Source organism: Sciurus carolinensis, chromosome 11 (assembly GCF_902686445.1).
Source record: "Sciurus carolinensis chromosome 11, mSciCar1.2, whole genome shotgun sequence".
Classification (NCBI taxonomy): Eukaryota; Metazoa; Chordata; class Mammalia; order Rodentia; family Sciuridae; genus Sciurus; species Sciurus carolinensis.
Genome location: NC_062223.1, coordinates 97,610,551 through 97,635,781, shown reverse-complemented (window position 1 = coordinate 97,635,781; position 25,231 = coordinate 97,610,551). Strand labels below are relative to the sequence as shown.

The 25,231-nt window shown below is 33.6% G+C and overlaps 1 non-coding gene across 1 annotated transcript; it reads left to right on the top strand.

Annotated features, from left to right (window-relative positions):
- The first annotated feature begins 14,609 nt into the window (after positions 1-14,609).
- Positions 14,610-14,681, top strand: Trnat-agu (transfer RNA threonine (anticodon AGU)). Its single transcript has one exon. It is a non-coding gene; the product is annotated as a tRNA-Thr (tRNA).
- Positions 14,682-25,231: the final 10,550 nt, after the last annotated feature.

The window sequence follows — 25,231 nt, the reverse complement described above, 5'->3', positions numbered from 1 at the left end:
AGCCAAAACACAACAACATTGCAGGGAAAGAACATTATAGTCCAAAACATAGAAATACTTAATAAAATATTAGTAAATCAATCCAAAACAATATCTAAAAAGATACATCAGAAAAGGGGAAATAATTCAAGGGAGGAACTTTATAATCATCTCAGTAAATGCAATCAAAGATTTAGCCAAACTCTAATGCTGCTTGGTGATTAAAAAATAAAAATAATTAAACAAAAAAAGCACTTTCCAAAAATTAGAAATAAAAGGAACTATCCTCCATTTGATAAAGGACTTCTAAAAGATCCACAGCAAACATCACACTTGGTGGTAAAAACAAAAACATTTCATCACTAAGGTCACAAAAAATAGTTAGACTTATCTGCTGTCAGCATTTCTAATTAACATTGTACTGGGGTTTTATTCAGTGTGATAAACAAAAATAAAAGGCATGAAGATTGGGATAGAAAAATTAAAACTGTTTTTATTTGCAAATGAAATAAATGTATATTTAGAAAATCAAAAGGATTCTAAAAAACTACATTTAGTATGTGAATTCAAACAAGTCTTAAGATATAAGGTCAATATAAAAAAACTATTGTACTTGTGAATACTAGCAACAAACACTGGAGATTGAATTTTTTTTAAAATCAATACATTTTGCAGCAGCATAAAAAATGTCCAGAATACCTAGCAATAAATTGAACAAAAGACATAGAAGACTATAATTGAGAAAACTTCAGAATATTGTTGCAAGAAATTGGAAAACCTAAATAAGGGAGGAGATATACCACAGCAATGGGTTAGAAGACAATATTATAAAAATGTCATTTATCCCCATATTGATCTATAGATTCAATACAATTCCTGTCAAAATCCTAACAAATTCTTTATAGAAATTGGCAAGAACATACTAAATTTTTTATAAAAATGCAAAGGATTTAAAAGAACCATAGCAATATTGAGAAAGAACAGAGTTGATTGACTACACTGCCTGATTAAAATAGTTACTAATTAACATGGCATAATGTTGGCTAAAGTATAGATGAAAATAAAACAATAGAACAAAGTAGTAAATAGGTGAGATAGGCAAGAATTTCTTAAACAGAATCTAAGGAACATTAAACATAAAATAAAAATTATAAACTCTACATAAATATTTTGAATTTGTGTTCATCAAAAGCAAAAAAGAAAAGAAAATCCAGACTGAAGGAAAATATTCACAATTCACATATCCAAATAACTTTTACAAATCAAGAGTAAGACTGATGACCCAGTTAAAAATGAACAAAAGAATTTCAACAGATGCTTTTAAAAACTGGGTGTGGAAAGAACAAATGATACACAAATGGAAACATGTTTATCACTAACCATCAGCAAAATATATATTATAAGCATGAGATATCACTAAATACTTACTAAAATAGCCAATATTGAAATGAATGACTATACCAGAATGATGTAAACGAAAGGGAGCACTCCTATATAGTGGTAGGAGTACAAATGGTCCCCAATTCTGATCCAGGGTACTTATTAAAAAACAACAACAACAAACTTAGGTCTATGAAAAACAAGTACAAATGTGTCAATTGCTGCTTAATTTATAATTAAAAGGAAAATTAAAAATGTATGTATGAGGTTGTCTATTGGGGGGGAATTACGCTGTCCTAAAATCCAAGTGAAGAAAATATTTCAGGAAAAAGTTTATAAACAGCTGCATCAAATTATGATATTTTGAGTAATATGAGAACTAAATCCTTACCTGAACTTAGGTAAGTAACTAGAACCTAAATAATATTAAATATCTTAAAATTAAATACAATCTTTGAGGTTTCTTTTGTTTAATGTAAAATATTTCAAATAAGAGTTGAATATCCTCACAATCTAATTTCCATTTTTCTGCCTTGTATCATAACTTCATTGCAGTACATACTTGGGGAACGAGAATGGCATAATGTTCTTCCCAAAATTAGCTAATATACTCCTTTAATATTTCCATAATAATCAAACAATTTCCCTAATTATCATACTATTTTAATATCCTTACTATTCAATATTTATACAAAAACGTTAACTTCATGATCATTGGATTTTTTCATATTCCTCTCTTGCAGTAATAAATTTATACTACAGTCCCAAATGACACATAGGGATTTCAGCATATAATCATGTAACATATAAGGCAATATGAAGTATATGTTTTCATTTCATCATCAATACATGTTTATTTATATATAAAAGTGAAAATTCCAAACAATAATATAAATTCAAATAAAATTTATTTTCTATTTATTTAGAACTATTCTGATAAGATGGCAACTTGCATGATCACAAAAACATGACAGAAATTACTTAATCATGTATATTTAGTTATTTAGACTTTGTAAGATCAGGTGGGAAGAGCAGATTCAGGCTATTGATGTGAAGATAAATTTTGATACCTCTTCTACTAGTATGAAATTTTTTAAACAACTTTCTAAATAACTCAAGGGTTAAAGAGGAAATCACATGAAAAAACAAAAATATTAAAGAAATTCAGTATCAGAGAAAATAGTTTACATGAAGTCACATACCTAATCAATATTCAGTTAGTAGCTATTATTAATTCTTGCATTTTAACCATCATGAAACACTGCCTTTGTGATTCTTAAAAATGCCTACACTATATTTTTGGGTCACTAAAAGATACCTGATACTGGACAGAATTTATCTTAATCTGTTAATATTAATTTTCCAAAAGAATTCACTGGAAAATCATTTGTCATTCACATCTCCTGCTAAAATATAAACTCCCTGAGGTGGGCATATTGCTAGCCATATTCATTCACCTTCACATCCTCCATGTCTAGAATAATGCCTGATATATATGCTATGTCCTGGACAAATATGTATTGAATGTTAAAAGGAACGAATAATTAAAATTTGGAGATCTTATCTGACATTTGATTTTTGTATCCCAAACTCTAAGTCATGTAATATAAATTATATCTCAAATCACAATGATCTAAATATTTAACAGAGAAGGAAGAATGGAGTAGCAATATAAAAGAAATCTATCAATATAAGTAGTATAGGGAGATATTAAAAAATAAAAACCTATATGATGGGTGTTCTGGGGAAGGGTCAGTGCTTAAGAATCTACTTGTTTTAAAGGCATTGTTATGAGTGTAACTGTGCCTCTCTCTCCCAAAATATGTGTACTGAAGACCTAACACCAGTACTTCACAATATGGCCTTTTTTGGAACTATGGTTGGTGCAGATGTAATTAGTTAAATTAAGAAATGTCATAGTCAAGTAGGCTGGACTCCCATTCAATATGACTGATGTCCTCATACAAAGAACTCTGGACACAGATACTCTTACCATGTGAAAATGAATGCCATGTAAAAATGAAAGCAGAGATTAGAGTAACACTTCTATAAGTCAAGAAATGTCAAAGACTGTCAATAAGCCACCAAAAGTTAGAGGAGAGGCATGGAACAGTTCCTACCGTCATAGCTCTATGAAGAAGTCAACTTGGTCTCCACTTTGATCTCAGACTTTTAGCTTCCAGAACTGTGAGAAAATAAATTTCTATTGTGTAATCCATCCAATTTGTGGTACTTCTTTATAACATCCCTAGCAAGCTAATAGTGACACCTTAAGGATAACCTATTACATTCCTTAGATTCTTGAAACATTTTCAGTTGAACATCTTGCTGTAGCAGGTGGTTTCTCTATGAACAATATGAGAGATGGATGGAGAGTAGGTTGGGGCCAGTCTGTGGAAGATTTTAAATGTCATAATAAGAAACTTGACCTAAAGCATCAAGTGAATCATTAAAATGGATGACCTTTAAATATATCCAACTTTGAATGCTTATAGCACTGTGGTTCTAAGATTATTTCTCTCTCTGGGGTCATTATTCAGAAGAGAAAAATGTATATCTGTTCCAGTACAATTTCACTGAGCACTTAAGGATCCCATCCATCAAAGACTTCTCCTTTTGAATGGGTTCCAAAGCATCTGAAAGTAAAAAGTTGAATTCTTGCCCTTAGTACCCAAGAAATATGAATGAAAAGATAAATAAGAAAGTTGATAACTTTATAATATTTTTATGGTAATTCTGCGCATGCATTTGAGAAGCTCACAGCTTAAAGGAATCTGTCAACCTCTTTTAGTCAATTCCTCCCACATTTCTCTGTGATCAGCTATCAAGGGCCTGGATCTTGCTTTCAGGATCCTGAAGCGCCTATAAGCTCACCTGAATTCAGAGGCTCAAAATGTTGATAAAGGAAACCCTGGGACCCAGTTGCATCACATGGATTATTACAGAGCAACTCTTGACCTCAGGCTCAAGAGAACATATGTTTTGGTACTGATGAATATTGTTACAGTGAAAAAAAAAAAGAGTATTCTCTGAACTTAAGTTTGTTTTAACATTATGACACCTTTTCTTATACATTCCTACTTCCCACCAGTCTGAGTACTTTGAAGACAAGCCCTGTCTATTTACCATATTCCCTAGCACAGTGTGTGACTGGTACTTTTCTGGGGTAGAACAATAAACAAAATCAATATTTCCCTCTTAACAGGTAAATTAAAACTTATGCTCCCAGCCTAAGATGAAGATGGCAAGGAAACAGCAACTTAAAAAGTACAGGTTGGGTTTTTTAAAAATCTTTCAATTTTAAAGAAGCCCCAGTTACAATTGTACAAGATAAAAATAGTAAAACAATGTTTTCACCAAAGCACAAAGATTCATTACATTTGTCACTACTTCTCCCTGAAAGTTCTCATAGCATTAGAAATTAAAGGATCCTTCTTCAAGTCTTCATCTCTTCATGCAGACCTATATCAATGCATTCATTACATTTCATTAGAATTATCTCTTTATAGTTCCTTTTTCATCTAGTTATGTACTAGTAATTATGTAAGAAATGCAAGGGTTCTTTTTTCTAAAATTTTATATCACCCAGCATGTATCACAAGGCCTTAAACTTTGGAGGTGCTTAAAAATACTTGCTTAATACATGTTTATTGTTTCCCAAGAAGAGAATAAACTTTTCACCAGGGATTGAACTCAGTGCACTCAACCACTGAGCCACATCCCCAGACCCATTTTGTATTTTATTTAGAACAGGGTCTCACTGAGGTGCTTAACACCTTGCTTTTGCTGAGTCTGGCTTTGAACTCTCAATCCTCCTACCTCACACTCCCAAGCTGCTGGGATTACAGGTGTGCACACCAAACCTGGCTAAACTTTTAATGTATGAACATCTAAGTGATGATGCTAAGTAGACATTTGTAAAAATATTCTGTTAATGGTTTGGATATGAGGTGACCCCCCAAAAGCTTATGTTAATATAGGAATGTTCAGAGTTGAAATGATTAGATCAAGAACTGCATTGGTCCATCCTAGTTTGAATGGACTAACTGGTTGGTAACTGTAACAGCAGATAGGTAAGGTGTGGTTGGAGGAAGGGAGTCACTGGGGGCCTACGCTGGAAGGGTTAGTCTTTCCTGTGACCCCCTACTCCTTCCTTTCTCTGCTTCATAATCACCATGAATAGAGCAGTGCTTTTGCCATGATGTCATGTCTCATCTTGGATCCAGAGCAATGGAGTAGTCCTACTATGGACTAAACCTCTGAAATAATGAGCCAAAATAAACTTCCCCTCCTCTAAGTTGTTCTTGTCATGCAATGCAAAGCTAATATACAACATAAACGATCACAATGGGTTTAAAAGTAAGTCATAGAATTTGAAGGAGATAGTCCAAACCTGCTTTCTATTGTTACTTTCAGATTCTACATTATTCAGCACCTGTGTCATTTCTATCTTGATGACTTCAGCTTTATTTGTCTCTTTGGTGTTTAGCTGTTCACTTTCCAGTCTCATTCAGGTGTCCTACTGGGTTATATGCTTCTATATTTATTTTACAAAAATCTGATATTATATAACCTTCTCTATTTTATTTTCCCTGTATAACAAAATCCCTCTTACTTAGGTATGCTATTTTTAACAATCCCATAATATTCCATGGCATATTTATTAATTAGATTAAATACCAACATTGCTATAAAAAAGAGATCTAAAAACTGCATTAAGCAACAAAATAAATAAGATCATTTCCCTTTCATCCCACCATTTATATCAGCCATTCCCTGCCCACAGGTTCCTTGTTCCACACCATTGTTCAGGGACAGGCTAAGGACAGCTTTATTATCCTTAACATATAGCTCTTGAACTTACTCTAGTCATTGCATTCCCACCCCCAACTGGAGCAACATGCATGAAAAGGCAAATGTGGGTGGTGCACTGGTCAATTCTGGATTGATACACACCGCTTCAATTCACATTTCATGGACAAAAGTTGACTTTTAGTCCACACATAGCCACAAGGAAGCCTTGGAAGATCAGCCAAGCAGCCATATTCCGGCTACAATTTATTACTACAGGAGAGTAAATTTTGGTGCGCAATGTGGATTTACCCTTACTTCTTAGTATTTTTATTTGTATAGATTCCAGGAAATGGAAGTAAGAGTCAATCAATGTGGTCACATTGGTTCCTCAAGTAGTCTGTGATTCTTTGAACTTCCACTAGCGATGTAAGTAGAAGGGTTCCCTTCTCCCCACCATTCCTATATTAGCAATAGTTACAATCAAGTATAATCACTCTTTTTTTCTTGCTATTGTATTGAATATAAAATAATAGTTCATTCTTAATTTTAATTTGTATTACCCTGACCACTAGAAACTTTTGGATTCTATTATGTATTTAGTGACCATTTGTATTATTATTCTCTGAATTAACTTTTTATATCCTTTACCTATTTTTCCATCAGTTAATTTGTTTTCCTCTTATTGGTTTTATCTTACTGAACTTATGTATGTAAAAGTGAAAAAAAAGATTTTCTAGCCCCAGAAATATGTATTTTTAGATTTATCTCTTCCTCAACCCTTTCCCTATTTCATGAAAATCACTAAACTTAATGTGTTCCAAAGGGTTATGTTTTGAATGTGCCAGAATAACTCCAAGTTCTCTTATAAATTTTAACGTACAATCCTAGGCTTAATCTATTCATCAGAAATATAGAATAATGGGTATTGCATGTTAATATTTCATTAGTAGTTTCTAAATTGACCCACAAAAGTTAGGCATCGACAAGTCTCCTTTCGTCAAGAGTACTACTAAGGCCCCACTATGCTAATCAAAACACTGTAAAAGAACTAATTCATTTGGAGAGGAAAGTACTCATCTAGTAAATAAAATACAGAGCCCCTAGTCAAGTACAGTATGATTTCAGATTGATATGTTAAGCATTCAATGGACTTAATTTGTTCCCCAGTGATGTATAATCAGCATTACAAAACCTCTCACACAACTCTGTGATGAATTTGGATAATCTTCCATTCAGCATTCAGAAAAACCCCTAAGCAGAGTATATCTGTAAGACTGAATAATTATGTCTACCCTCCTTCAGAAAGCTCAGAGAAGTTTGCAAGCAATAATTAAGCCCTAGAACATTTATAAGGTACAGACAAAATATTATTTTCATTTTTATACACAAAGATCAGGATGAGAGCAGTCAAAGGACCACATGAAACAGTTGGTTAAAGAATCCCTTAAGGTTTCTTTATCCATTCATCTGTTAAAGGGCATCTCAGTTGGTTCCAAAATCTAGCTATTGTGAATTGAGCTGCTGTAAACATTTATGTGGCTGCAGCAATGTAGTATGCTAATTTTAAGTCCTTAGGGTGTACACAGAGGCGTGGGATAACTGGGTCAAAAGGTGGGTTTTCTGAGGATTCTCCACAATGCTTTCCAGAGTGGTTACACCAATTTGCAACTCCACCAGCAAGGTAAAAGTGTGCCTTTTTCCCTACAGTCACACCAACATCTATTGTTTGTGTTCTTGATAATAGCCATTCTAATTGGAGTAAGATGAAATCTTAGAGTTGTTTTAATTTGCATTTATCTAATTACTAGAGATGTTGAACACTTTTTATTAATCACCTATATGTCTTCTATAAAGTGTCTGTCCAGTTCCTTGGCTCATTTATTGATTGGGTTCTTTGTATTTTTGGTGTAAAGTTTTGTAACAATTCCAAAAAACCAAAGGCCAAATGTTTTCCCTGATAAGTGGATGATGATATATAATGGGGATGGGGTATGAGAGAAGAATGGAGGAACTTTAGATTATGTAGAGGGAAATGAGGGGGATGGGGGTATGAAAAATGGTGGAATGAGACAGACATCATTACCCTATGTACATGTATGATTACATGAATGGTAAGAATCTACATCGTGCACAACCTTAGAAACAAAATGATATACCCCATTTGTGTACAATGAATCAAAATGCATCTTTAAAATTTTTTTTTAAAATATTAAATAATTACATTTCAATAAAAAAGAATCCCTGAAGGGCTGATGTCAGGGTGATACTCTAGCCAGGAGATTTCTCTCCTTGTTATCAAAAAGGTAGTTCTCTTCAGGTACTTAGCAAATGCAAGTGGCATAAAGAACTCTACACTAGGGCTAGTCAGCAGATACATGGGATAACTTCACTTTGCTGAGTTGCCAAACCCATTCTTCTTAGGCAATATCACAAAAGGGAGATGGAAACATAAATAAAATTTTCTTCTATAGGACTGATTAAGGTTATCTACTTTTCAACAGATAATGAAATTTGTCATATTTTAAATATAACTAAAATTGAACTTAGATTAATTTGACTAAAGAATGAATATCATCTTAGTTTCTTTATCAAGGTATAATAAGAATTATATCTAGATAGGTGACAGAATTCAAATATAAAGATTTTTTTTTTTTAACACACAGGCAAGACTTTATTGGAATTTCTTTTTTTTTAATTTAAATTTTTATTTTTACAGACATTTTGATTCATTGTACACAAATGGGTACAACTTTTCATTTCTATGGTTGTACACAATGTAGATTCACACCATTCGTGTAATCATACATATACATAGGGTAATACCATCTGTTTCATTTCATTTTCATTGGAACTTCTGCATTTTTAAAAAGCATATGCTAAAAGAATAATTATCTTCTCAAGTGCTTTTTAGTTTTCTCAGATATACTTAAAATAATATTTAAATTATATACATTATTAAGAATGGTAAAAGCAAATATAACCATAATGTCTGTGTCTGTTTCCTTCCCAAATTTTACAAAGTATGTAGACACAAAGCAAATGTTTATTTAGTTTTTGGCATTTTAGAATTTAAGTTTTTTTTTCTTCCAAGCATACCTTGGGGACTGATGAAGAAATCATTCATTCAGTCTACAACAGGTTTTCAAAATGGTACTAATTCCCTGAAATAGAAGAGAAAAACTGCTATAAATGCTGCCTCTGAAATATATCCCCAAGTATTTGCATTTTTCTAATTCTACTACTCTCATCCCAGCACAAATCCCGACTACTCTCACCTAAACAACCACAGGTTGGTCATCTGGTCTTCAGTCTGACCTTTTTGTGTTTTCCCAATACCAGCCAAAAGCACATTTTAATAAGCAAAATTGAACCATGCCATCATGAAGATAAAACTTTTTCTCATTACACACAAAATAAAAGCAACAATGACTACCGTGAATTATAGCACCTGTTATGGTTTATAAATGAGGTGCCCCGCCAAAAGCTCATGTGTTAGACAATCTAATAATTTTCATAGGTAAAATGAATGGATTATGAGAGTCTTAACTTTATCAGTGGATTAACTGGGTGGTAATGTAGGCAGATAGGTGATTGGAGGAGGTAGGTCACTGGGAGTGTGCCTTTAGGGTTTATATTTTGTTCCTAGTGAGTAGAGCTCTCTCACCATGTTCTGAGCTGCTTAGAGCAAAGAGTAGACTATCTATGGACTGAAACATCTGAAATTGCGAGTCAAAATAAATTTTTCCTCCTCTAATTGCTCTTGTGAGATCTTTCGGTTGTAGTAACTAAAACAACACCCGAGATGATATCTTCATTGCCTACTTTCACAAATTCATTTCCTACCACACTGTCCTTTGATCAGACTTCTCTAGCTATTAGGGGACCAACATGTGAATGGTGGGAACACAAGGTTAAGAGAATAATTCTATAAAATGGGCCCACTATGCTGACCCCCATATGCTTTCTTTTCTAAGAAGCAATTTACCTGCAGCCCTGCCTGGACTAAGTGGTCAGACTGAGAGTCACAGTCCTCAGCACATTACCCGTTATCTGCAGGAGAAATACAGGCCCAATTTCCCCTCTGAATTTTTTCATTTGATTCTTCCTTTCCCAGAAATTCTGTTTCTATGAATGGTGACCCCTCTAACAATTTAAGGTCTCAGTTTATATGTCACATTCTCAAGGAGGCCTTCCAAAATTCCTTTCTCATATATTGTTACTTCCTGACTTTCTCTGCCACATTACCCTGTTTTATCTTCATGGTCCCTGAATTATTTTATAAGTTTTTCAAGTTTCATTTTGTTTTGTTTTTTCATTTTCTTGTTTGCTTCAGGATTCCCCCACAATAAAATAACATCCACAACAATAAGAATCTTATCTATCTAATGCATGTCTTTATCCTTGATGCTTAGGACACTCTATAGCACACTAGTGATATAATAAATATTTGGTGACAAATTATCTTTAAATTCATCAATATTTAATTGCATCTATAAGAGGAAATGCTGGAAACAATCTTGTCTAAAGTGCATGTACAGTACTTTCCAATCTTCCTTTAAAACTCATTACCTTTGGAATGAAATGAGCCCTTAATAAAGAGACACACACCTGTAAACCCAGCAACTCAGGAAGCTGAGACAGAAGGATTTCAAGTTCCAGATCACCCTCAGCAATTTAGCAAGACCAGACACTAAGCAACTTAGTGAGATCCTGCCTCAAAATTTAAAAAATAAAAAAAAATTTTAAAAGACTGGGATGTTGCTCAGTGGTAAATTGTCCCTAGGTTAAATCCACAGTACCCTCTCCCTCAAAAAAGAGAAAATTCATTTATCGTACCTAATGCCACATTAGCCCAACTTCTCTTACATGATTCCTACACTACACCAATAACCTTGTACTCTTGGTACTTCCACTATCTTGTCTTTACAAAAAATTCCTCAAATATCTTCGAATCAGTCTTTTCTCCCCCACTCTCGAGGATTTAACCCAGGGGTGCTTAACAGCTGAGCAACATCCCCAGAGCCCTTTTCATATTTTATTTTGAGACATGTTCTCACAAGTTGCTGAACACCTCACCAAGTTGCTGAGGCTGGCTTTGAACTAGCATTCTTCCTACCTCAAACACCCAAGCCACTGGAATTACATGCATGCACCAATGCACCCAGGTCCTTAAATCAGTCTTTGAAACATATGACATTCAGAACCTTCATTGTCTCCTATATATAAAATAAAGTCCAATTTCTCTACAACAGAATAGCTAAAATCCTTAAGATTTCACCTCACTATGCTCATAACTTATTAATTTCCAAAACAGTATTTTGCTTCTGAGTTCCATTAGCTTACATCCTGCTTTTATTCAAATTTTAGTGACTTTTAAAGTTTATTAAATTTCAGCTCCTCACAACACTTTCTACCTGTTACGTCAACAATGATCTCACATTGCCTTGAACATCAGTTGCAGTAAAATGTATGTCATTCTTTTGACACTAATTTGCTGTTTTGCAATATTATTTCATTTTTTATGCGACATTTTCTCCTTCATTCATCTATTGATTGGGAAGAAACTAGTTCCAGATCAATACTGAATGCTAGTGCTATAAAAATCTTTTTTGGTGTTGTTATTGTTTTGGTTTGGTTTTGCTTTTGTTTTTAATACCAGGGGAACCCAGGAGCACATAACCACTGAGGCACATTCCCGGCCCTTTTTAATTCTTTTATTTTGAGACAGGATCTTCCTAAGTTGCTTAGGCCCTTCCTAAATATCTGAAGCTGGCTTTGAACCTGCAATCCTCCTGCCTCAGCCTCCCAAGCTGCTGGGATTACATGTATGTGTCACCACACCCAGAAAAATATCAGCATTCTTTAAGAAGTAACTAACAACCTACTGAAAGTGAATAAGGCACTGTGCTATGTTCTTTTAATCTTGATATAGACTCTGGGAGGCTAGTTTACTGTTATTTTCATTTTACAAATGAGGACATGTATTAAGTGAAATTTGCCTAATGTCACTCAACTAATAAAAGACAGATTCAGACATAAGGAGCTGATTCTGAGTGACCACAAAGACTAATTTTCATTCTGTCCCTGAGCACAATCCTGCAGTAACCGAAACACAGGCCAGTGATGGTGGATGAGGCAGCTGGTCCTCGCCTGGCCATAGGAAGAGGTTTGTGAAAATGAACTACCCTTTTCAGATACTCCTCCTGGTCATATTGAACAACATGTCAAGTGCAGATTTGTGTCAAACCTGGGTTTTGATTGCCCTCTATTGTCACCAAAACAGTGACAATACACCAATAGAAGATTCATGGTAAACCTGACATCAGATGTCATCTAGTATGAAAATTGTGGAAGTGACTGTAGGTTCAGTGAAAACAAGCAGACTATTTAGAATTTCTGGAAGGACAGGAACAATCAAAACCAGATTATAAAGAATGAAATAAGTACCTGTGGTTCAATACCCAGATGATATCAACATCAAGAAGCATGAAGAGCTTTCAGGAAAACATGATCTTACCTAATATTAAAAACAAGGGGATAGAAGCTGACCAGAGAGTAATCAATTAGGGAGAACTTTCAGATAGAAAATTTTGAACTGCTATTTTAAGAAAACTAAATGAGTTTCAAGAAAATACAGAAAAATTATTTAATATTTGACAGAGACACTAAACAGAGAGATGTAAGCAATTTTTAAAAAATGAAATTGTGCTGAAAAATATTCTAAGCAAAATTAAAACACACTAGATGACATTGATAGCAGGATAGATCAAACAGAAGAAAAACCATTAAAGAACTTGAAGACAGGATATTTGAAAATATATAGTTGGAGGGCAAAAAAAGAATGAAGAGAAATAAAAACAAATCCATGGGAAATTTGAGACATTTAGGAAGGAAGTACTTGAGTTTTGGAAACTGAGAATTTCAAAGGGGCAGAAAGATCATTGGAAGAGATAACAGAAACCTTACCAAACCTAAAGAAGGTTATAAATATTTAGGAACAGGAAGGTCAAGGGTCACAAGTTAGATTGAACTAAACCAAATCTTCCCCTAGACATCTTGTAATCAGTTTCTTAAAGGAGAAAGAAAAGAGGAGATTTTCAAGGCCAAAAGAAAAATAAAAACACCTAACACATAGAAGTGTCCAACTTGCCTGGCAGCAGACTTCTCAGCAAGATCCTTACAGACCAAGAGAAAATAACATGAGATTTCCACAGTACTAGAGAAAAAAAAAAAAAAACTTACTGAGAATATTGTACCCAAAGAAGCTATCTTTTAGAAATGAAGGAAAGAAAAAGACATGACCCGATTTAAAATTTAAAAATCTGTGCAAAAATGTCTTCACCAGATATCTTCTACAAGGAATGACAAAGTCATTCTTAAATTGAGAAAAAAAAAGAATGAAAATGTTTTGGAACGTTTGGTGTTGATAATTACAGTGACAGAGTGGACATGGCAGAAAATTTGTAAGTCTGTCTCTCTTTTTTCATTACTACAATGAAATAAATGAGGCTGGGAATTCTTATAAACAAAAAAATAAGTTTATTTAGGTCACAATTCTGGAAGTCCAAGGACATGGTATGGACTTCAGCTCAAACCTGATGAGGACCTCCACATAAGTGGCATCACCATGCTAGGAGCAGGTGTGAGAGGAACACAGCAAATCACCAGGCAGGAAGCCAAAGAGGCTAGTGAGTAGCCAGGCCCTTTCTTTTATAACAACCCTCTCAAGACATCCTGGTGACCCATGAAAATTAACCCAGTGTCCCAGAGAATTATCTTTATCTCTTCTAAGAGCATGCGCTCAATGATCTAAGGCACTCCCGTTAGGCCCCACCTCTCAAAGATTCCCCAGCATCTCCACACTGGGGACCAAGCCTCCATAAATGAATTCCTGGAGGACAAACCACACCCAAACCATAGGACACAATTATATTTAAGGAAAAAGTTGGGATAAAGTGTATATAAATATTTTATCAATCATTAAATAAAACATCAACCTGCTTATGCAGAATTAGTATTTTTCCAGTCTCTTTCCATATTCTCCTATTCTTATATATCAGAAATTCCTCAAGACTTTCTCATTTAAAAAATAGAATCTGGTACCTTTTTCTCTGCAAGATATAGGTATTTTTATGTGTACATAAAAAATTATAACTATACATAACAGAGGGATTCATGGTTATCTAACCATGTACACATACGTACAATTGGTCAATTTCATTCCCCAGTACCTCTCCTTTCCCTCCCTTCCTCCCTCCCCCAGACCCCTTCTTCTGTTCTCCTGCTCTCCCTTCTATTTTCATGAGATCCTCCCCACTTTTTCTCCTTTTTGCAATGTGTATTGTAATTAATGCCATTGAATCTACAGACCAGGTAATGATTTTTTAATATTATTTTTAGTTTTGGAATACTCTAAATTCACAAATAATTTATCAAAAGTTTGTACCTGGGGGCTAGGGATATAGCTCAGTTGGTAGAGTGCTTGCCTAGTATGCACAAGGCCCTGGGTTCAATCCCCAGCACCACCAAAAAACAAAAGTTTGTACCTAAAAACAAACAAAAATACTATGTTAAAATGTATGATGTTCCTGGCGCAGTATTTTAACTAGAAAATTAACTATATCCAAATGGGAAACAGACTTTAGGATTAAGCCAAGTTGTATTCAAATTTAAGTTAATGATTTAATTAAATAAAAGGTGATAATATTCTTACCTCTCATAACTGATCTTTAAAATGTAATAAAGCATATAAGTCAGCTAGGACAGTGCTTGCCATATAAACTATCTTCATAACTTAGCTTTCCTTCTTTCAGCATACAGTAACAAACTTTTCTCTCAGGTCAAATCTTTTTTTTTTTTTTCCTAATATAATGAAGTATCTGAGCTTATTTAAGATTTGTGTCCACTTTAGCATCTCAACTTCCTAAACCAAAGAGTTAATTCCTTATCTTCGGAAAGGATTTTTGGTGACTGTATAAGGAAAAGTTCTCTCATCTTACAGTTTTATTTTTGGCTTTTTGCAGTCACTTTCTCTTAACAAAGGTTCCTTTCTTAGGTCCTGATACGCTTGACTCTCATTCAAGGTTTTATGCTCTGACCTAATGTAATTTAATTTACTACAGTTCCACTATCAGCATTATTAGACAGGAACATTTCATTTTTTAACATCTATGTAGCCATTTTTAAACTTTTAAATGCTTTAACAATTTTTCTTTAAGTAATGATTTCCTGGAATAGCCCTTTGTAATAGTTAAGCTTTATTTAAAAGAATGTGGAGAAACTGGAAATAGTCCAAAGAACAGGCAAAATGATTAAAGGGATAGAAAATAAATTATCTCAGAAAAAGTTGAAGCTGGAGTTTAAAAGGGAAAGCAAAAGTATTATGTAACTGCTCTAATTCTCCAAACGCTCTTACAAATCAAAGTTAATAGCCTCAGAAAATGACAGTGGAAAAAGCCAACACACACACACACACACACACACACACACACACCTCTCATGACAAAGAATGGAGGAAGTCTTCAGGTCTGCATCCAAATACCCCTGGTTACAATAGAGTTTCTCTGATTTCTAATAAAAGTTAAATTATACATATATATAATATACATATATACATATACACATACATATATATATACACACATATATAATCATATATATGAAAAGTTATATATACATGATTAAGTGGTAGAAGTTGATGTTTTGAGAACTATGTATCTTCATTTCTACAATGAGTATGATCTCCTTAAAATTATTTGGCAGAGGATTCATTTCCCATCCATGATGCAACAAGAGACTACAATCTATGAAAAGGTGGTACAATTAGTACCATGTTTTCCAAGGAGACAGTTATCCTATCTTCTCACCTGTACATTGTATCCATCTGCATCAGTGCTTTCTAATGGAAAATCTAATGAAATACAATACAAAGAAATCAAAGAAATGCATTTTGCATTGTTCAGATCAAAAAAGGAAAATGGCAGGGAATGGATCCGAGATCAAACAATTTTCATAGCTCCCTCATCTACCAAGGTAAGTAGTTCTTCAAAAAGTACACCCTCTAAAATGTTACTTTTGCAATCAGTAAGCTGTCTGGATCTCTTTGCCCTCTTTCTTCTTGTTTGCATCCCCTTTTCAAGGGAGGTCAAAGGTTGTCTTCTGTGCCACTCATTTATGAGGAATCCTTAGCTACCTGAGGTTAGCAATACACCTAAACGGACTACCATCAAAAAGAGTGGTTTAATCACTTGAAGAAGAGCCAATCAGGGAGAATTTAGTTGACATTTCCATATTTAAGAATCTAAAAAGATCGCATCATCAAGTTGTCCCATGGATATTTAATTGACTATTAATATCTAATAAATTCAGAACATTAAAAATTATCTCCTTCATTTTTTGTGATTTCTTGAAGCTACCCTTCAGGCACATTTGACCACTCCCTTCTGTGAAACTGAACTATACACAACAATAGCACTCAGTGAGCATCTTAAAGTACCTCATGTTGGACTGAGCACTTTGTGTAAACAGTTTAACATTCATAATTACCCTGGGAATTAGATACTAACAAAACACACAGTTTGCAGATAAATGAGTTGGCAGACTAATACTCAACCAGCTCTTGAAATGTTGCAGAACTTTTATTTGTTACATACCTCTCTTACTTAACAGAATACAGGCTATGTAAAGAGAGTATCCCGTCTTATTTATTTTCATAGTTTCCTCATCTAACCAAGGAGTAGTTCTTCAAAAATTGTGTTGAATAAATTAGAAGATACATATGCTTTAATTTTTATACAAAAGTTAACAAGGTAAAAAGAACAAGATGAATAGTGCATTCCACCAAACATATGAACCCACATTTTTAACAGTTATACTCTTAATCTCACAACAGATTTATTCTAAAATTTACTTTTCTCTTTAATAATTCTCAAGCTATCTAATTGTAAAGCATTGATTACCAAAAGTGCATTTAAGTACCTATCTATGCAGTTGAAACTCAAACTCTATAGATCAATAAAACTCGAATTATTTTTTTAAAAAGATTCTAAAACATTTTTTAAATGCTTCAAAAGCAGCACCAGGATTACAAACTGACTTTGAACACAGAAAAAACTCTAAGTAATATCAAAGAGTTTTACCAAAACAAGCTAACTTGTGCTTGGAAAATCAGGGTATTGGGGAGGAAAAAAAATGTTAATTTAGTAAAACAAAAAGCATATGTTTATATCTAAAAGGCATTGTATTTCCAAACACCTTTTAGACAATACTTTATTCAGCCATGCTATAAATGTTGAAATTATTGTTTGAAATCAGGATTTCAGAATCAAACACAAAAGTAAAATGCATCTCATCAACCATTTCACTCTCCATTCCCAAGGATCAGTGATTGTCTGGTTCACCATTGTATTCTCAACAATCATCAGAGTAACTATGGGTCACAAAGTATGAAGAATAAAAAAATTTAAAATGAATGCACCTTGATCTGAAAAAGATTAAACTATCCTTCCAAATTGAAAGACTGTAATTTGGTGGGAATCTCCCAGTCATCTACTGATTCCTATCCTCATGTTCATGTCAACTATCCCCTAAAGTCAATATCATTCCTTTCTTATTTTTTCTATTTTCATTTATTTTTATTTTACATATTTAGGGAACATAGCATGATGTTTTGATGTATTTATATTCATAAACACAACAGAGAAGTGACTAATGAATACAGTTAGGCAAATTTACATACCTATCACCTTATACAGTTCTTAAAACTTCCATAGCAATTTGAAAAATAATGTCTCTTCTTGGACTACAATGGTCATTCTATTAAGAAAAGTGTCTACAGGAGCATTTTAAAAATTAAAGAGCTATAAATGTTCCTAGATCCATTAATTAGTGTTCTAGATGGCAGAGATAAGAAGTGACAACAATCTAAAATTAATGGGTTTGGAAGAGAGTATTTTAACTTAACAGGATAATCCTCTTCCTGCCTGGGACAGTGCACATGTCACCTGTTGTCCTGAAAGAATTATTTGTGTTGCCCATTTAACTCTCAAGAGTACTTTGTTTTAGATGACAAATTACATGGCCACTCCAATTTTAATTCATTAATAGTATAGAACATCCCATCTCCTTCATAACTCATTCTGTTATCACTCTACTTTTCAAAATTGCTTTCCTTTCAGACTTCCTTCCTCTCCCATTGTGTATTTATTTTCCTATTGCTAATGTGAATGGGCAATGAAATAAATACTATTATTACAATAAATTGCCATATTCTCATAAATAAAAGTGGGTTCTTTGCCTAGTGAAACCTTTGTACAAGAAGATCATGAAAATAATAGAATTTTATGAGATCTGGCACAAATGAAAATACAGCATCAATATAAAAACAGCTCCTGATATATAAAGATTTCTAGTTTCTGTTAAACACAGGGTTTTTTCTCCCAGCACTACAATTTTAAGGCCAATTTTCCCACAAAATTAAGGAAACTACTGCACAGTTGATCCATTCATTTCAACTATCTGAGCCATCCATGCAGATCATTCCAAAGTCAATGAGGCCATGAAATCAGTATTGATCATAAAAACAATTGAAATTAATAAGTCAAGTTCATAAGAAGATTATATGCATGACCTTGCTTCAGTAAAGAAATAAATATGCATTTCTAATGTTCCTTCACAAAGGTTGTCTCAGAGGTCTTTGAGAAAGAATTTTTCACAAACCTATTCAGTGACAGAGAGTAAGTTGTTTCATTCATTCTCATTTGTTCATTCATTCTTTGTAACTTCAATTTTTTTCTTTTCTTTTTTTTTCTTTTTTTTTTCTTTTTATACCAGAGGTGCTTAACCATTGAGCTACATCCCCAGAACTTTTTTTTTTTTTTTTTTGAGACAGGGTCTCACTTAAGTTGCTTAAGGCCTTTTTAACTTGCTGAGACTGACTTTGAACTTGTAATCCTCTTGCTTCAGCCTCCCCAGCTGCTGGGATTATAGGCGGGTGCCACTGCAACTGGCCTAAACTCCAAACTTCTAATAGCCTAAGTGCTAATAGTGCTAAGCATTTGTGAGCACTGAACATAGCCAAGATACCCCATAAAAACTCATAATAAAATATAGGAGATATAAACATATACTAAAGAGGCATAAGGGGAAGTGATTAGTCACACCAGGAGTAAGGTAAGAAGCCACTAAGAAAATAACACATTTTCATGGTATTGAGGATCCTCCTTGATTTACCCAGCTTACTGTTCTTATCTTAATTTAATATTCTTACTTTCCCTTCAATACCAAACCACTGGAAATTTCCCATATACACTATGCTTTTCAAACTTCCATGCCTTTGCACATGATAATTTGTCTGACTATGGTATCCTCACCCAATATCTGCCTTGAAGACTCCCACAATTCCTTTAACGTCCAGTTTAAGTCTTTCCAGATGACAAACCCTGAGAACTTGCACCCTTGAAATGTTTGCCTTCTTTTCTTTAAAGTAGGGTTGTATTCAGCTATGGTTCTCTGGTATCTTTCACAGTGCATTCTATAAATATTTACTGAATGAATATATGAAAAGTTGAGCTAGATATGAAAGGGTGCCACAAAGTAATTAAAAGTTAAAATTTCATAAGGGTATACTGACCATATGATTCAGAATTCCAACTTCTGGGCATTCAGTCAGAAGAGAGAAAGAACATATGTTCACATAAAAACATGTGCATGAGTATAACTTTATTTAGAATAGGCAAAAGTGGACTTAATGCAAATGTCTATCAAGAAATACTATTTAACAATAAGATGGAATTAACTATTGATTCTTGCAACATTGTGGATGAATCTAAAAACTATTAAGCTGACCAAAAGAAGACAGACACAAAAGAGAACATACAGTATGATTCAATTCAAATGAAAGTCTGAAATAGACAACTCTAATCTATAGTGAAAGATCAGTGGTTGCCTAGAGTTTGGGATGAGTAGTGAGTATTGGCCAGAAGGATCACAAGGGAATCTTTTTAATTGATTAAAATATTCTATATCTTGATTGTGGTAATGGCATGGGTTTATATATTTGTCAGACATAATCAAATCCTACACATAAAATGTATGCATTGTATTATTCATACCTCCATTTGCAAAAAGTCTAGGCTAAAGTCCATCTAAAGGGGAATATTGGTTTTTTGTGTGGAGTTTATAGTTTATAAAAATAGGGTAGCCTCCAAAATAAAAAAAGTGTATAATTAGGTTAAAAACTAGTCTTTATTTAGAATTAGAAATAAAATTGCCACAAATATGCTAAAAATTTGATAATTACTTCAAACATTACAAAATACAGAAAAACAAGATAACATGTTTATTGATTAACTGGATTATACACCTCTAGAGCATCTTTTCTCTACATTTTTGGCTACATATTCTTCGATTAGCAGTTCATAGAATAATGATTTTTAATATCTTCCATAGAAAGAATTGAAATATAGTTTAGTCTTTCCTCTAACGTGGAAGATTAAAATTTGATTTTATTATTGGTAGTTTGTAAGAGTTTCTTTAAGCACTGTAACTCACTAATAATGACCTTTAAAGAAGGTATCAAATTTAGGAAATAACTTCATCATGCTTCTTTTATATATGCTCTTAACAGACACACATGCTGCTTATAGTAATTTTAAATGTTCTTTTATAAATATTAAGCACTTCTCTTTTATGAAACCCCTTTTAAAAATTTGAATGTATGGTACACTTATAAGTATATGTTATATTACTGAGTATATGACTGATGAGAGTTATTTTGACCAGGTCATCAATGAGACTCAAATCCTGTATCCACAATTTTATACAATTTGGTGTTTGGGAAAGTTCTCACCAAATTAGCTTCCAGATTCTACATTCCAAATGCTGTGTCTTCTCTACTACCCACATACTCCTAGTATCAAGAACTATAGGAAGTTTCATGTCCTTATAAGATCTCTGACCCTGCATTTTTCTGATATAATTTAGGGTACATTGATACCAGTGCCAGCAGTAGGCTGGCAGCCACTTCTCTGATAGCTGCTGATAACTTATCTACACCCAGAAGTGACTGAAAACCACACAAATATCCTACAAACCCTAGTTAATATGTCTGCAATTCCATTTTCTCTTAGATTCCAAAACCATTCCACTGCCATTCCATTGCCATTAACTTGAGTGTGGTGAAAGGGAAATCAGAGAAGAAAGAGGAGGTGGTAAGGTTTTATCCAATCACTCTTAGAATGTATAACTTTTACATAACATATGATCATATAAGTACACTCAGACGGCTCATTCATTAGCTGCACAGTGAATCCTTATCTTTGCAGGTGCTAATGTTTCTTATTCATTCATTCAGCAAATATTTATTTATGAAAGATGCTAATCTATTAAGGTTTTCTAATTCTAATCATTTGAGGAAACATACACAAAAAACACACAACTAAACTTTATTTCTAACAACAAAAAAAATATGCATATATATACATACACACACATACACATATACACATAAATAAGACAAGGAATTCTTTCTTCTGGACCCACTCACAAACTTGGTAACCCTTAGTGAAATCCAGTGTAAAGTTGTATAATTCTAAATTGATGGTGTAGGTCAAAATGTTTCATATAGGGGACTGAAAGTCCTGAAAAATGAGTTTCTTGCTTGGTTTCAATCATGATAGTTACATTATATCTGCCAAACATCTGAACATTTCACATGCATCTTATGTCAGACTCATAACAGCTTCACCGAAACACTGAAAAACAAAGTACTCACTGTGTAACAAGGGAAATATATTTTGAGAGATTTGAAATCTAAGAACAATGTTCTTCAAACAACTTAAAGAAGGAAATGAACTGCTTTCTGGAAAGATTTTTCTAGTAAGCACTTCTCAAGAGGTTAGACAGCAATCTATATATGTAATATATAGATGTATAACATATATACACTCTCTTTCATTGTTTCTGGGGAAATGATCTTTCTCTGAGGTTGTAAAGTAGGTAATAGGAAGTTGATAAGCTGATTGAACAGTGTGAGGAGACAAGAATGTGTGAATTGAAGCAATGTTTGTGATAAGATGTGTTCTTCACAATGCCTTGGGGTTACTCTGAAAGCTCCACTCTTTTTATTACACAGTTTTGTAGCTTCAGCAGATACTTTATTTCATTAAAGTTAAATGGTTTATTTAAATTAACATTTTTCCATTTTCAAATTTTAATAGGCAAAGTTTATTAAATATTCTACCTAAAAAAATGTGGATTGGGCTCTAAAAATCACAGTGTTTACATCCAATAATATCACAGAGTGTAAATGGTTCATATTTCCTTAATTTCAAAGACTAAGAAAATATAAAACAAGGAAAATGGCAAGTCTTCTGCTCTAAAAGGAATACTCTCTTTGGGGCTAAGTTTGTAACTTAGTGGTAGAGTGACAGCATGCACAAGGCCCTAGGTTCAATCCCCAGCTGTGCAGCAAAAACCAACAAAAAAAGAAAAACCATCTTTATTGTTTCTGTTTCCTTTTGCATCCGCCCAATCTATCAGCTGTGGCCCCCAGCTACGGATTCTGCTTCCACCAGCTCCATTCTGTTTGCTACTATCTATAAGTACAGGCCTACCCAAGCCTTATCAATGTTAAAGCCTACCCAAGGGGTGAAGAATAAAACATTTTCTCTTTTTAGAAACTCACAACCACACAAGTAAAAGCAGATAGAAGATAATGTGCAGTCCTGTGTTAGGTCAGTAGATTGCCTAGTTAGAATAACATTATAGAAGCTCTTACTAACTAAGGCCAGTGCCCCATCCATAATGAATGTGAATGCACTGCTCTCTTTTAAGACATCAAGAGGTCTGCTCTCCTCCAGTCATCCAAATCACTTTTATTTCTGCCTCATTGCCAATCTCCTTTGCTGTTCCCCTTCCCTGAGGATCTTCAATGTCTTTGGTGAAGAGACTTTAATTTGGGGACCCTTGTTTTACGATAAATCAAACTACATTAATGCATACAATTTATGACTAGGACCTCCCCATATGAATTCCTCAGTTCAGTCTCCAACAAGAATGCCCCACCACCAGTCTTAAAGATGTGTTTTGACACCTGAATCCTGAGGAGAGCATAGCTAAGCTTCAGGGAAAGAACAAAACTACATTATGATTTAAAAGAGAACTAAAGCTTTCTGACTAAATAATCCTTATAAAGAGATCAATGAAAAAGAGTTATTGTATGAGAGAGAGAGAGAGAGAGAGAGAGAGAGAGAGAGAGAAGTGCTTGGCATTTAGCTCCAGGGTAGAGTGCTTGCCTAGAATGCATAAGGACCTGGGTTCAATTCCCAGCACCTTAATTAGTTAATCAATTAATTAAATGGAGCTTATATATAATGAACTTAAAATCCCTATCCTCTAAAACGTGGCAGGAATAAAATGCTTTCTTTTTTAGGAAAGAACTTGTTAAGATGATTACATTTATTTTAAAAATATATTTTTCTGTTACTTCTTTCAGAAACTTAAATGTTATCTCAGAGGCCACAATAAAATAACTTACCTCCCAGTGCATGGTCAACTCATCTTAACTTAACACTGAATCTGATTCTTCACATAAAGAATGGTAATCACAGAAGCTACTACTTTTACTTTGTATGTTACAAGACCATATTGATGTCAGAGAACCCTAGTGCTAAGAATAAAATAGTTCAAAAATTGATTGTATTTCCCTTTCCAGAAAGAAAAATAGAATACAGTAATGACACAGAAATAGTTAAACTTTTATAAGAGAAATCTATGCTCAAAACTGCCATTTTTGCACAGTAATGAAGATTTCTATGAACCCTGATAATTTGTCTTTTCATTTCTATTTTTAAATTGGGTTTTGTGGCTATTGCCATCTCAGGATGAAGACAATTTCTAAATCTCAGGTTTGAAAACAAATGACAAGGGGGATAAAATTATGTAAAAAATGCCATTTTCCTTCTTCCTACTTTGATGGAACTTGTTTAATTTGTTCTAAGTTGATCAAAGCTTTTAATAGCATCAAGACTTTTCTAAACGTTTACAAAAACAATGAGAAAAGGAGATAATATAAATTAATATTACATTAAAATTTATGCTAATTTTAATGTAATATTAATATTATTTTTATTTCCCCAGGGAAAGTTGTGAACTAGGATGTCTAGAGCATACACCATGTGCAAAACATTTGCAATATACACATTCGCTTAATTTTTGACAGAGTACTAAAACACTAGAGAGATTAGTCTGGTTTAACAAGTGAGAAAACAGATTCTTTTTAATCTTAAGTAATCTTCCCATGTTTTATGACTAGTAAATAGCAGTGCTGGGTTTGGGTAGAGCTAAGCTTAATTCAAGAGAGAGGCTTTCCTACTACACTATGTTGCTTCAAGAATATTAACCCCTGGGAGGTAATCAAAAGGCTTTCAAGGTTAACTGTTCTTATGTCTTGATTTATTTTACAGGTTACAAAGCCCAATAGTGGGTAAAAGCATTTTTAGACCCCACAGTGCCAAGGTTAATAGATAGTTGCTTCTCTATTGGTTTCTGTTGCATTAATGTGTTGACTTCAGCATGTTCACTAAATATCCTCAAGTTCCTGTGTTAGCATTTGCTAAGTAATGTGTTCAACACAAAAGTCCCAGTGAGAGTCCTCTGGTATGATGTTCTCATTGATCATTTTTTTTCTAAAAATAAAATAATGAGATCTCATGGCATTGATGGGCACTAGTAAGGCAAAGGAAGTGAAATTTGTTTTTGGATTTTCAAGACGAAGAAAATGAAAATGAGTCCTTGGGGTCCATCTTGTCTGGCCACCTATTCTTCCATTCTTTCTTTCATTCATTCACTAAACAAAAATTATTTGACACCTCCTGCACACTTGGCACAATATCTATTAGGCATATACACAAATTAAATAAACAAAATTTCTATCCTCATAAAACTTATATTTTAGGAGATCATAGGGTGGGGAAGACTGAAGTTGGAGTATTTACTCTCCCATTCGTTCACCACAAAGATTAAGTATACCAACTGTGTCCTTCTATCTAAATCAATTACTCCTTCAGGAAGCCCTCCC